The sequence below is a fragment of the Eucyclogobius newberryi genome, unplaced genomic scaffold, assembly GCF_026437365.1.
Source record: "Eucyclogobius newberryi isolate DKJ021-1_F unplaced genomic scaffold, fEucNew1.0.hap1 SCAF_9, whole genome shotgun sequence".
NCBI lineage: Eukaryota > Metazoa > Chordata > Actinopteri > Gobiiformes > Gobiidae > Eucyclogobius > Eucyclogobius newberryi.
In genome coordinates, this window is record NW_027316532.1 from 23,110,101 (window position 1) to 23,121,477 (window position 11,377).

The window sequence follows — 11,377 nt, forward strand, 5'->3', positions numbered from 1 at the left end:
CAGGAATAAACTTAACATAAAGTTAGGTCAAGGTACATCACAGTACGTTTCTCCCAATGAGTGCTAGTGGGTAATATGCAGAGGCACAGTCACAGTAGAGGTGGAAGGTACATCAAAGTTAGAATATCAAGTTGTCAGTAAAAAAGTGAAATAACAATAAGAATACCGTATTTTCCGGACTATAAGTCATAGTTTTGGCCGGGGTGCAACTTATACTTATACTTATATACTTATACTCCGGAGTGACTTATATGTGATATTATTTGTTATTTTCACACTTGCAACCGCATTTCATACTCCAGTGCGACTTATATATGTATTTTTTCTTCTCTATTATGCATTTTTTGGCTGGTGCGACTCATACTCCGGTGCGACTTATAGTCCGAAAAATACGGTAATAGAAACTTTGTAATAACGTAATATTCCGTACAAGTGTAGGCACTTTTGTGGTCAACTTTTCAATCCATTCGCATCCGAGGCGATACCTGAAACTCAAGCGCTACATTCACAGTCATGCTTTTGCACATTCCTGACCGACCGATCATTTTTCATCACTCTGAAACTCATGGATTGCGGCGAATAACAAACATGTTTTTCCTTACATCGTACACGTCTCTACCCCACCCCTCCGCCCTCCCTCGCGTCGCTCCGCCGTTCCCTCCGGTCTGAGCGGCGCTGCCTGCCCGGATGGAGGGGGGAAAAAATAGACGTATGTGGAGGAGTAGGTCGATAAAGCTATTATTATCAGCATACATTAGGCAAACTGCATGGAAATGACCTGAGCCACTCACGGCACTTCAGCGATGGGCGGGTGAAAGAAAGAAAGAAAGAACAACATTGGTGATTGATTAAAACGACTGCGACTGACGGAGGCAGAGAGACCCCGGTGACGGGCGACACGAGGCCAAAACACAAATCAGGCTCGCGACAACTGTAGAAGAACCGAGCGGCGTTATACATCAAACAGGTCTGAAATTAGATTGCTAAAATAATGCAGAATGTTTTGACCAATACATTTTTAATAAGCTACTCAGGCATTCTCGGTGTTTTTTGTTTTTAAATAAACCAACGTAAATGGTGACAAATACTTTAGAATTCATGAATGTTTCAAACTGATGTGGCAGAGACTATTAAAAGTAGAGAATTAATATTTTCCGGTTCCAAATTATGGATGGAAATGTATGAGAACAGGAAGTTGGTTACCGTATTTAACGGACTATAAGTCGCACCTTTTTTCATAGTTGTGGCCGGGGTGCAACTTATACTTATATTTATACTTATATACTTATACTCCGGAGCAACTTATATGTGATATTATTTGTTATTTTCACACTTGCAACCGCATTTCATACTCCAGTGAAACTTATATATGTTTTTTTCTTCTCTATTATGCATTTTTTGGCTGGTGCTCCAGTGCGACTTATAGTCCGGAAAATACGGTATGTTGGCTGTTTTTATTGGGATTATTTTGTATTTTTTATTTTTTGGCTCTAAGGTTTGTTTTGACTGGAGGGAATGAGAGAGTAGAGACATTCTGCAAAACGTCAAGGCCAGGAAATAAAGCTACAACACACACTAACGGCAACAACATAATGTGCAACTCCTTAAACCACTGCACCACCAGCGAGCGCGAGTATTTTCTCATCATGTTAGATATTCAAGCGTGGAATCAGTTTTGATCAATAGACTGAGAAGGAGAGTACGAGATTAAGTCATTTATGCGTCTCAATTAACAATCTGCATTTCGCTTCTTCAACGACACAAAAATACTGATTTATGTTTATTCAAGATTCGAGAGGAACAAAATGACGTGCTAATTCTGCAAAGTGTCGCTCACAAATGGAGAAAAAGCACAATTTCCATCAATCAATCTAATCAAAAAGCAAAAAGACAATTCACGTTTTCTGGTCTTGCTCGAGCGTCGGGGGCAAAAAAAAAAAGCGCAACACGCAATTTTTTGGACGCTTTGAGTAATGCGTTTGGCGTTTGGCGTCCGAGCCGGGACGGGATATGCAAAGTCAGTCTCCGTGTGACAGACTGTGACCCGGGGGTGGTCGCCTCACCCACTCTCTCTCCTGACCTCCCCGATCACTTCTCCCCCCGTCAGTCATCGCGGTTAAGTCAGACGTAACCAGAGCGATGGGGTCGTGAGTGAGCCGTCGCAGGCTGAGATACACGACCCGCCAGAGGCTCCGGCGTTGGCTCTCTCAGTGTGAAGTACGACCGAAGGTGGAGGAGCGAGAGGAGCAGAGGTGGAGGACCTTTAACTTCATCCTGACGCAGTGAGCGAGCGCCTTACGGGATTCATACGCCGAGGGCTGCGGTCACGCTGCAGGGCAAATCTGATTATTATTATTTTTTTGGCCCAATTGTGGTCAGGGGTTTTTCACAGCTCGAATCAGGCGACTTTCATACGAGGAACTAAATCAGATTCAACGTGATGCAGTCTGAAGACGCAAGTCACAATATCATGACCTTTTTTAACTGGAAAAGACACGATCAAACAATAAATTGCAGCAGTGATGCTAAAAGGAGCCGTAAACTGAGGTTTTAAACTTAATTTTGTGAAAGAAAGTTGGTCATTCGGGTTTTGCGAGGTGAAAATAAATATGATGTATGCATGTGGCTTCATTACATTTTCTAACCTTTCTAGTGAATTTTATATACCGTATTTTCCAGACTATGAGTCGCACCTTTTTTCATAGTTTGGGCCGAGGTGCAACTCATACTTACATTTATACTGATATACTTATACTTATGCTCCGGAGCAACTTATATGTGATATTATTTGTTATTTTCACACTTGCAACCACATTTCATACTCCAGTGCGACTTATATATGTTTTTTTCTTCTCTATTATGCATTTTTTGGCTGGTGCGACTTATAGTCCAGAAAATACGGTATGTCGAACTCAATTCAGAGACATACACATAAGAGCAAGAGCAAGTCGTTAGGAAGAAAGTCACAAATGTAGTTACTATGTCAACTGGACCACGCCCCTATTACCCAGAAGCCCTCTCATACCAGCCTAACGCTGCCGTAAATGCAGCTTTAGTTAAAAGTGCAATAGCAGTGGCGACAAAACAAGCTTATTTGACATTTTTCCTGGCCCTCGTCACTTCGTAGCGTCGTCCTGATGGAAGAAGCTCAAAATCATGATTGAGAGGGTGAATGAGCTGTGATGGGTCTGGCCTTCCTTCCTTCAGTCGCTTGATTGTAAGATTGAGTCAATGTGGGTTTTCCTGTTGTTTCGCCCGCTGCTCGGGAGCTGGGGTAACTTCATATTTTTCATTAATCATTTTATCTATTTTTTATTATTATTTTTAATTATTAGTTTTGATTATTTTATTTACTCATTTCAAGGTTTCAATTTTTATTAATTATAGTATTAATTATTGTTTTAATCATTAAATGAATCATTTTTATTAGTCATTTTTATTAATCATTTTTATTGATGAATTGTATTGATAATTTATTGAATTATTGTTATTATTCCTTTTTGTTATTAATTATTATTTACTCAGTATTGCAATTGATTTTATTATTCTTACTCATTTTCCCATTTTTAATTTTTATTATTAAATATTTAATTTCCGTCTATTCCGATTAGTCTAATTTTGCGGTAATGTGAGGATGAGATACTCAGTGCTCAAAAGGTGTAGGGGAACAATGATATTGATTAACCTGAACACTTGGGATGAAAGGTTTCTTCTCTGAAGGGTTTTTGCTTCAGCTAAAATGTTTAGTATATATATATATTTACTTTTTTTTTCCTTTGATATTTTAGGGGTAATTGATTGATGATATGATATTAAACAGGGGTTCAAGATAATCAAAAGAGTGGTATTGTAATGGAGAAAATGGGTCATGTCATGTCATTCTGATGTTGTTTTAGGCCATGACATGTCACAGGATTAATATCTGTGTTGTTCTCCTGTGTGCAGATGATATAAGAATATGGGGTCCTGATTATACTGATTATCTACTGTCCGGCGCCTCTTGATCATCAATTAATGCGTCAGGACCGGATTCGGTGTGGAAATAATCTTCGATTAACCTCTGAAGAGAGAGCTGGACCCGTCACAGACGTGATAGTCTGGTCTATCTCTTTTTGAGCTGATTTGGGTTGTGATTATGTTATGTTTGTTACCACCTATAAAAGGTGTACTTTGTAATTGTAAAAAGTCAGGTAGGGACAGAATGAACTTGTCTTAGGGAGAGTGAGGGTGTTTATCCACTGTGCACGTGAATAAACCTCCACCTCTGTTTCTGCTTCAAGTTATTTCTTGGTTCTTGGTCCCTTTACTTGATCATTGTTTACAGGAAACTGCCGTAACAACGATTCTGCAGTTTATCCTCATCTCGATTGATTATGAATTGCACTTTGCACTACCTATAAAATTACATGTTGGTTTTATTGCTCGTGTTCAGTTGCTTCAAACAACCAACACACTGACACAGCAAGCTAGATTCTTATTTGCAATTCTTACTATTGTATTGTCACTTTGGATTAAAAAAACAATGTGTTATTGAGTGCTTCTTCAATATAAATCCCTGCATCCTTTGCTGTCTTTTATATGCTCTTTTTGAATAGACGAGTGATTCTAAAGGACAAGGGTTCGCTCAGAGACCGTTATCTATTCGCTTATTTCCTGTGACTGGAAATGGAATTCTCAAACTTCTGGTGCACCTGCATTTTCAACAAAGTCCACCAAGGCTAGAACTAGAAGACTAAATGTAAATGTGGTCTAAAACTAAGACTTAGACTAAGAGATTACTTTTACTTCGAGATTGTTTTACTAGGACGTGTCACAAATAAATACTTTCTGTTTAATAAGTTTGAGACATTTTTATATTAAAGCGAGTTTGTCTATCTCTCTTATTCTTTTTCTTTCTTTCTCTTTCTCTCTCTCTCCCCACTCACTAATAGCTCTGGCATTTCAGCGGCGGTCCTGCTCCTTCCGATGGCCTCAGACAGTCGCCGTGGCGCCGCCCTTCCCTCTAATATGGATGACATTCTTCACCCTGTCCTCTTGTCTCCATCTTCCCGGCTGACTCGGTCTAAAGTGCTACCTGGAGGGCCCTTACAGAGGCGCTGGGGGCCGGCGCTACGGGTTAAGTGCGGCGGCGGCGGAGTGACGGGAGGGGGGGGGGCGCTCCACCTGCGTCCACGTGGGAGGAGATGCTTTATGTAATACACAGAGGAACACGGCGGCCGTCGGCGTCAGGCAGCGATGTAAGACAAATGTATACGTGACTAAAGCTGCTGCCGGGGACCAAAGTAATGAGTCAGACGAGTTATGAAAATGTGAACTTTTGTCAAACTTCTGGAAGTATTGTAACTGCGGGAACAAGGGGTGCTGAGGTCAAGACGTAAACTTGGGTCCATTTCTTTTTGTTGGGTCTTCTCTAAACTGCAATGGATCGATTCATAACAGAGATAAGACTTAAAAAAAGTAATAAAGTCATATTTATACTTTGTTCAATCGTTTCTCCAACTGTAACTACATGGCTGAAATTTCAACGACGCCTCGATGCAGATGCACAGTCAAAAATGCGCTAATCTTTTCATATGTGTTGGACGTTTGGCAAAAGAACAGAAAACAGGACGACTATGGACCGCGAAAAAACAAAGCGATGCCTCAAAGTTTGGACTTTGCCGGAGTTGCAGGCTGGATATGCAACAGCTTGTGTTGTCTGAACGCTTCAGGACTGAATGTAGTTTACACAGAAAGAAAAGAAAACAGTGAGACTGAACTCGCTCAGCTGACAATAACTAAAAGGAACTGCCACTTTCCAAGACGTTATTACAGTAAAATGAAAGTAAAATCTGCGTAATTAATAAAGCAAATATATATTGATTAAGAGGAAACAGAAGATGCCCCCTGGATGTCCCAGAGCAGGTGGTCCAGGCGGGTCACACCAGGCGGAGCTACGACATGCTGTTTATATCGACCGGACTGAGAACGCCTCAGGAGTCACTGTGGAGCAGGAGGAAGTGTCTGGGGAGTGAGAAGACTTGGCATTTTGGATTAGACGAGCCTGGTCCTGATGGATGGAGCCTTGATTCTTTATTATTCTCATCCTCATTATGTGTCTGTGGTTACACAAACAATCACAATCTGATTATGAGCAGATTTTGGAGTTGTAAAAGGTAAATCGACATGTGAGTACTCACATTACTATCTGATCATGGTCGCTCTAATCAGATTTGGCAGTTTGCATGTCTTTCAAATTATCTTAAAGGTTCAGAAATCAGATGATAATTAGATTTTGGTGTGAATGTAAACATCATGGACCAGCTCGACTAACTTAAACTAGGTCTGGGCAATATGACAATCGATCGAACAATGTTTTATTTTATTTGATCTTATTAAAAGCAAAATGTATTTCAATGATCATTTCCTGAATAAAATCACAAGTTTATAACCATTTGACAGATTTGAGTGATTGCACAGCCCTAACTCAAGAGTGGGACTGAACTGGGACTGAACAGAACTATGGACCAGAACTAGACCTGGACCAGTGTGAACACAACAGAACTATAGACCAGAACTAGACCTGGACCAGTGTGAACACAACAGAACTATAGACCAGAACTAGACCTGGACCAGTGTGAACGCAACAGAACTATAGACCAGGACTAGACCTGGACCTGTGTGAACACAACAGAACTATAGACCAGAACTAGACCTGGACCAGTGTGAACACAACAGAATTATAGACCAGAACTAGACCTGGACCAGTGTGAACACAACAGAACTATAGACCAGGACTAGACCTGGACCAGTGTGAACGCAACAGAACTATAGACCAGAACTAGACCTGGACCAGTGTGAACACAACAGAACTATAGACCAGAACTAGACCTGGACCAGTGTGAACACAACAGAACTATGGACCAGGACTAGACCTGGACCAGTGTGAACGCAACAGAACTATAGACCAGGACTAGACCTGGACCAGTGTGAACACAACAGAACTATAGACCAGGACTAGACCTGGACCAGTGTGAACACAACAGAACTATAGACCAGAACTAGACCTGGACCAGTGTGAACACCACAGAACTATAGAACATTCAAGTTATTCAATGATCAAGATCTTCGTTACCGTCAACACTTTTAATTAGCATGTTTTAATTAGCATGTTTTTCTTTAATTTCTCGATCAGCAGAGTCTTGGTCTTACGTTAGTTTGCGCTCCTGGTGGCCGTGGCGACTGTGTACATGTGACACCAGCAGGCGTATCACATCCTCCTGCAAGCGGAGAGCCTCATAACTCACAGCAGAAACGACACAAGCGCAAACAAACCTGCTGTGCCATAAATTATGAAATATATACAGTTTCAATAGACAACGTGCTTATTTTAACCCGTCAGTGGTTGGGTAAATTCTATGGCAAATGTGTGTTTACTAAGAATGAGACCTTTCCTTTATTTGAGCTATATATAAATAAAATAAATAAAATAAATAAAATAAATAAAATAAATAAAATAAATAAAATAAATAAAATAAATAAAATAAATAAAATAAATAAAATAAAAATGATGTTCATTGTGGTTTCAAAATTGGTATGGAGTATAATGTCGTTACCTCATAATCATTGTATTGTATGACACATTTTATATTTTGATCTTGTTGACACATAACATATCTACATAAATCTAACACTTTGTTGTGTGTTTGTTGTCTTGTCTCCAGAACAACACATTCAGACCTGGCAACACCTCGACCGGTCCAGATGGTTCAGTCTGTTTAGTGCTGGTGATAAAAGCTGCTTTGAAATAATGCAATAAACGTATTTATTTTACTTCGATTACTTTTATTCCAAATTATTAATTGAATAAGTGTATTTCTTGAGCAACAGTGCTACTATATATATTTTAAACTGACTATGGATGGATTATTATTTTATTTATGATGATGACATTTTAATTTTAGTTTACACAGACAGCATGACGTGCAAATAGAAGAGGTTTTATTACCAATACAGAACTGAAAGGACTGTCCAAGAATAATATATTTTGTGGTTTGAAAAAAAGATACTTGTTTGTCAAGTGGCATAGTTTAAGCTCCATGTGGTTTGAATTGTGGAAATGAAAAGAAAAAAACTCAACTGTATTCTTATCCATTTGTAGTAGCACTGTACATAAACATAACCATAAGCCTCTTATTTTTACACCTTGATGTATCTTTACTTGATCGAGGTATTTCTAATATTTTAGTTAGATTGGTTGGATTTAAGTCTATTTTTAATGTTTTTATCCTGATTTTTGATAGCACATTAATGTATTCTACTGTTTTTGAACTTTGCAGTGCAATAGTGGCACTAATAAAGGTTATGTCATCGTATCTTATCCACGTTCATTCAGATTATTACTCAACCGCTGGCCCTCAGCCAAAGCCTTACAGATAAACCACAAAATAACATTGCACTGAACATCATCTAATGCATTGGCTTCTTTTCCCAACACTGTCTCCGTAACGACTGGATTGTGGGCCGTTCCGTCTCCGCTCGGCGCTCCACACATCCGAGCACATACTGTACCGCACATAAAGTGTAGAACCATAGGTCAAAGCCTGCTAGCGCTGCAACAGTCCAGCAACATGAGCTAAACTCCCACAAAGCATCATGGGAGCCCGGTGATGTGGGCGTATTGATTTCCGTGTGGGAGCGGAGCACACTGGTGGAGCTAAAACCGGAGCCGCACTGGATGACACACACTCACATTTTTATATTTTTTGCAGGAAAACGGTTTGTTAACGGGCGAAAGAGGGCGGGGTCGGAGTGGGCGTCCTGGCACGGCTGAAATAACCAAAATGACTAAATGAGAGGGCAGAACTTGGGGCGTGGCCAGGATCACAGCAGCCACACCTCGCCATGGAAACGGTTGCCCGGTGATGGAGGGGATTAGCCAATAGGGAGGCTCGGTGCTCTGAATATTGAATGAGGGCTTATCACCTGGTGCTTTAGCGGCTGTTAGCATCACCAACACATTTGATCTGGGTTTTTGTTTAATTCATGGTGAACAGATAGTTTATTAAGAATGATTCAGGCTTAGTAACTATCTAACTATTACACTAACCCTCAGTCCTGACCCTAACCTTAGTGAAGTACCGTATTTTCCGGACTATAAGTCGCACCGGAGTATAAGTCGCACCAAAAAATGCATAATAGAGAAGAAAAAAACTTGTATAAGTTGCACTGGAGTATGAAATGCGGTTGCAAGTGTGAAAATAACAAATAATATCACATGTAAGTCGCTCCGGAGTATAAGTATAAGTATATAAGTATAAATATAAGTATAAGTCGTACCCCGGCCAGAACTATGAAAAAAGGTTTGCCTTATAGTCCAGAAAATACGGTAGTTACTAAGCCCAAATCATACTAAATTACTTGCATGTTCCTTTATGAATTAAGTCTTTGTTCATGCTTTGTTAAGAAAGATTAAGGAGCAGTTATTATAAAGTGGTACAGATTTTTTCTCTCTCTCTGTGACGTCTACAGCCAATTGTGTTTGTGTGGAAACTTCTCAATTAGTTTGTGTTAAATGGAAATCTGTGTTGTTTATGTTCATGAAAATTATATTGAAAGTCATTTTTACTGTGTTTTTGAAAAGAAAATAACTTTATCTCTTTCTTTCTTTTTTACATCACCCAGCTAGAGATTGGACAATGTATCTATAGACCTATTGTGTCTATTGTATATATTGTGTTTATTGTGTTTATTGTGGATCCCCATTAGCTCAGTCAACTCTGTGGTTTACCATTAAACTGTGGTATTGTTAGTCATGCTTATCTCATATTAGTAGTCATCATATTGTGTACATTTCATTCCCATCCAGCCCTAGATTAATGCCATGTCTTTTACATTCAGAATGGATGGTCCAGAAGTACTCTAGCGGTACTAAACATTTATCTCAACAATGGCTTTGTAAATCTGACATATTTAATGGGCTATAACCATTAACATAGAATGGAACATTAATTGCGACACTGACAGAGCGGCTATTACGCTTGTCACGTCCTGTCGTGTGCTTCAGTGTGGAGTGGATTTAATAAACTGTCACATACCATACATGTGAAGACACGAGGATTTTATATGGTTTAAGGATTAGCCGCCATTGTGAATATTTAACAAGCACATTAGAAGCAGTTTTGCATTTACATATCAAATGAAAATGCACAAATAGCTCTCATAAAACACAGATAATGTAGTGTTGTAATCGCTTGTTGGTCGGTGTGATCCCTCATTTGTCCAGGAGTGTTCCATTGTAGAAAAACATTCAGTTGTCATTTTAGAGACATTTCGACACTCATCAAAGAATCATTCTCAATCTGTGGATCTAGTCTGAGTAAGCCCTGCCCACCGGGCGGAGTCTCCTGATAATAGATAATTTGTTAGTATTGTTTTTAAGTTTCACTAATCTTCTTTGTTCCCCTAACAGCCCTGTAATGTGTAAATCCTGTCGTTGCCTGGCTGCAGCTCCCTCATCATCTGAATGAGCAGGGCTGATACCAGGGCTTCGGGATACTGCTATACACTGCTGGAAGATTGACCCTGAAATCTCTTTTTTTTCAAACAGAAATGGCCTCCCTGACGCCTCTTTCAAACCATCTCTTCTCGTGCTTAGAATCTCCCCCCTTTAAAAGAGTGGTTTGTGGCTTTGAGATGATGCACGGCGCTCTGTGGTCCTGAATGTACATGTCTTCTGTGCTGACTTGTGTTTTATCTATGTACCGCTTTTTAGAACTTTCTTCACTGCAATGGATAGAATACATATAGACTCCATTTCTTGGTACTGTTTCCTTTTTCCCCCCAGCTTTTTTGCTCTTTTAACTTTGTTATGAGCCCAATCAGGGTATCCACAGGCTGAGAGAGCGTTCCGGACATATTTTTCGTCTTTTCTCTTGCCCTCTGAGCTGGTGGGCACCTCTTGGTCTCTGTGTTGTAATGTCCTGATTACTCCCAGCTTATACTGTAGTGGGTGGTTAGAGCCAAAGAGCAGGTACTGATCCGTGTGTGTAGGCTTCCTGTATGTAGTTTGTTGTAGCTGAAAAACATCATCTTCTTAACGGCTTTGAAACTTGGACGGCTGACATCTTAGACACAGGCAGACAAGTAATAACGCTGCCAGAGGTTGATGGAAATGAGAAACATTTACACGTATCCAGAAGAAACCCACCCAGACACAGCGAGAAACATGCAAACTCTGCACAGAAAGGCCCCGTGTGACAAACTGCCGTGAGGCGAGAGCACGAGCCAAATTGATTGTTACGACGATGGAACAGGTCAATTAAATTCATTTTCTGTGGTAGTAAATTGACTCCGCTCCACAACCTTCCTGCTGATAATCAGAGGAGCTAATCACGCA

General features: G+C 40.0%; 1 protein-coding gene across 1 annotated transcript in view; it reads right to left on the bottom strand.

Annotated features, from left to right (window-relative positions):
• raver2 (ribonucleoprotein, PTB-binding 2) overlaps window positions 1-11,377 on the bottom strand; it is a 146,484-nt gene that overhangs the window by 54,121 nt on the left and 80,986 nt on the right. The gene's annotated exons all lie outside the window — the stretch shown is intronic.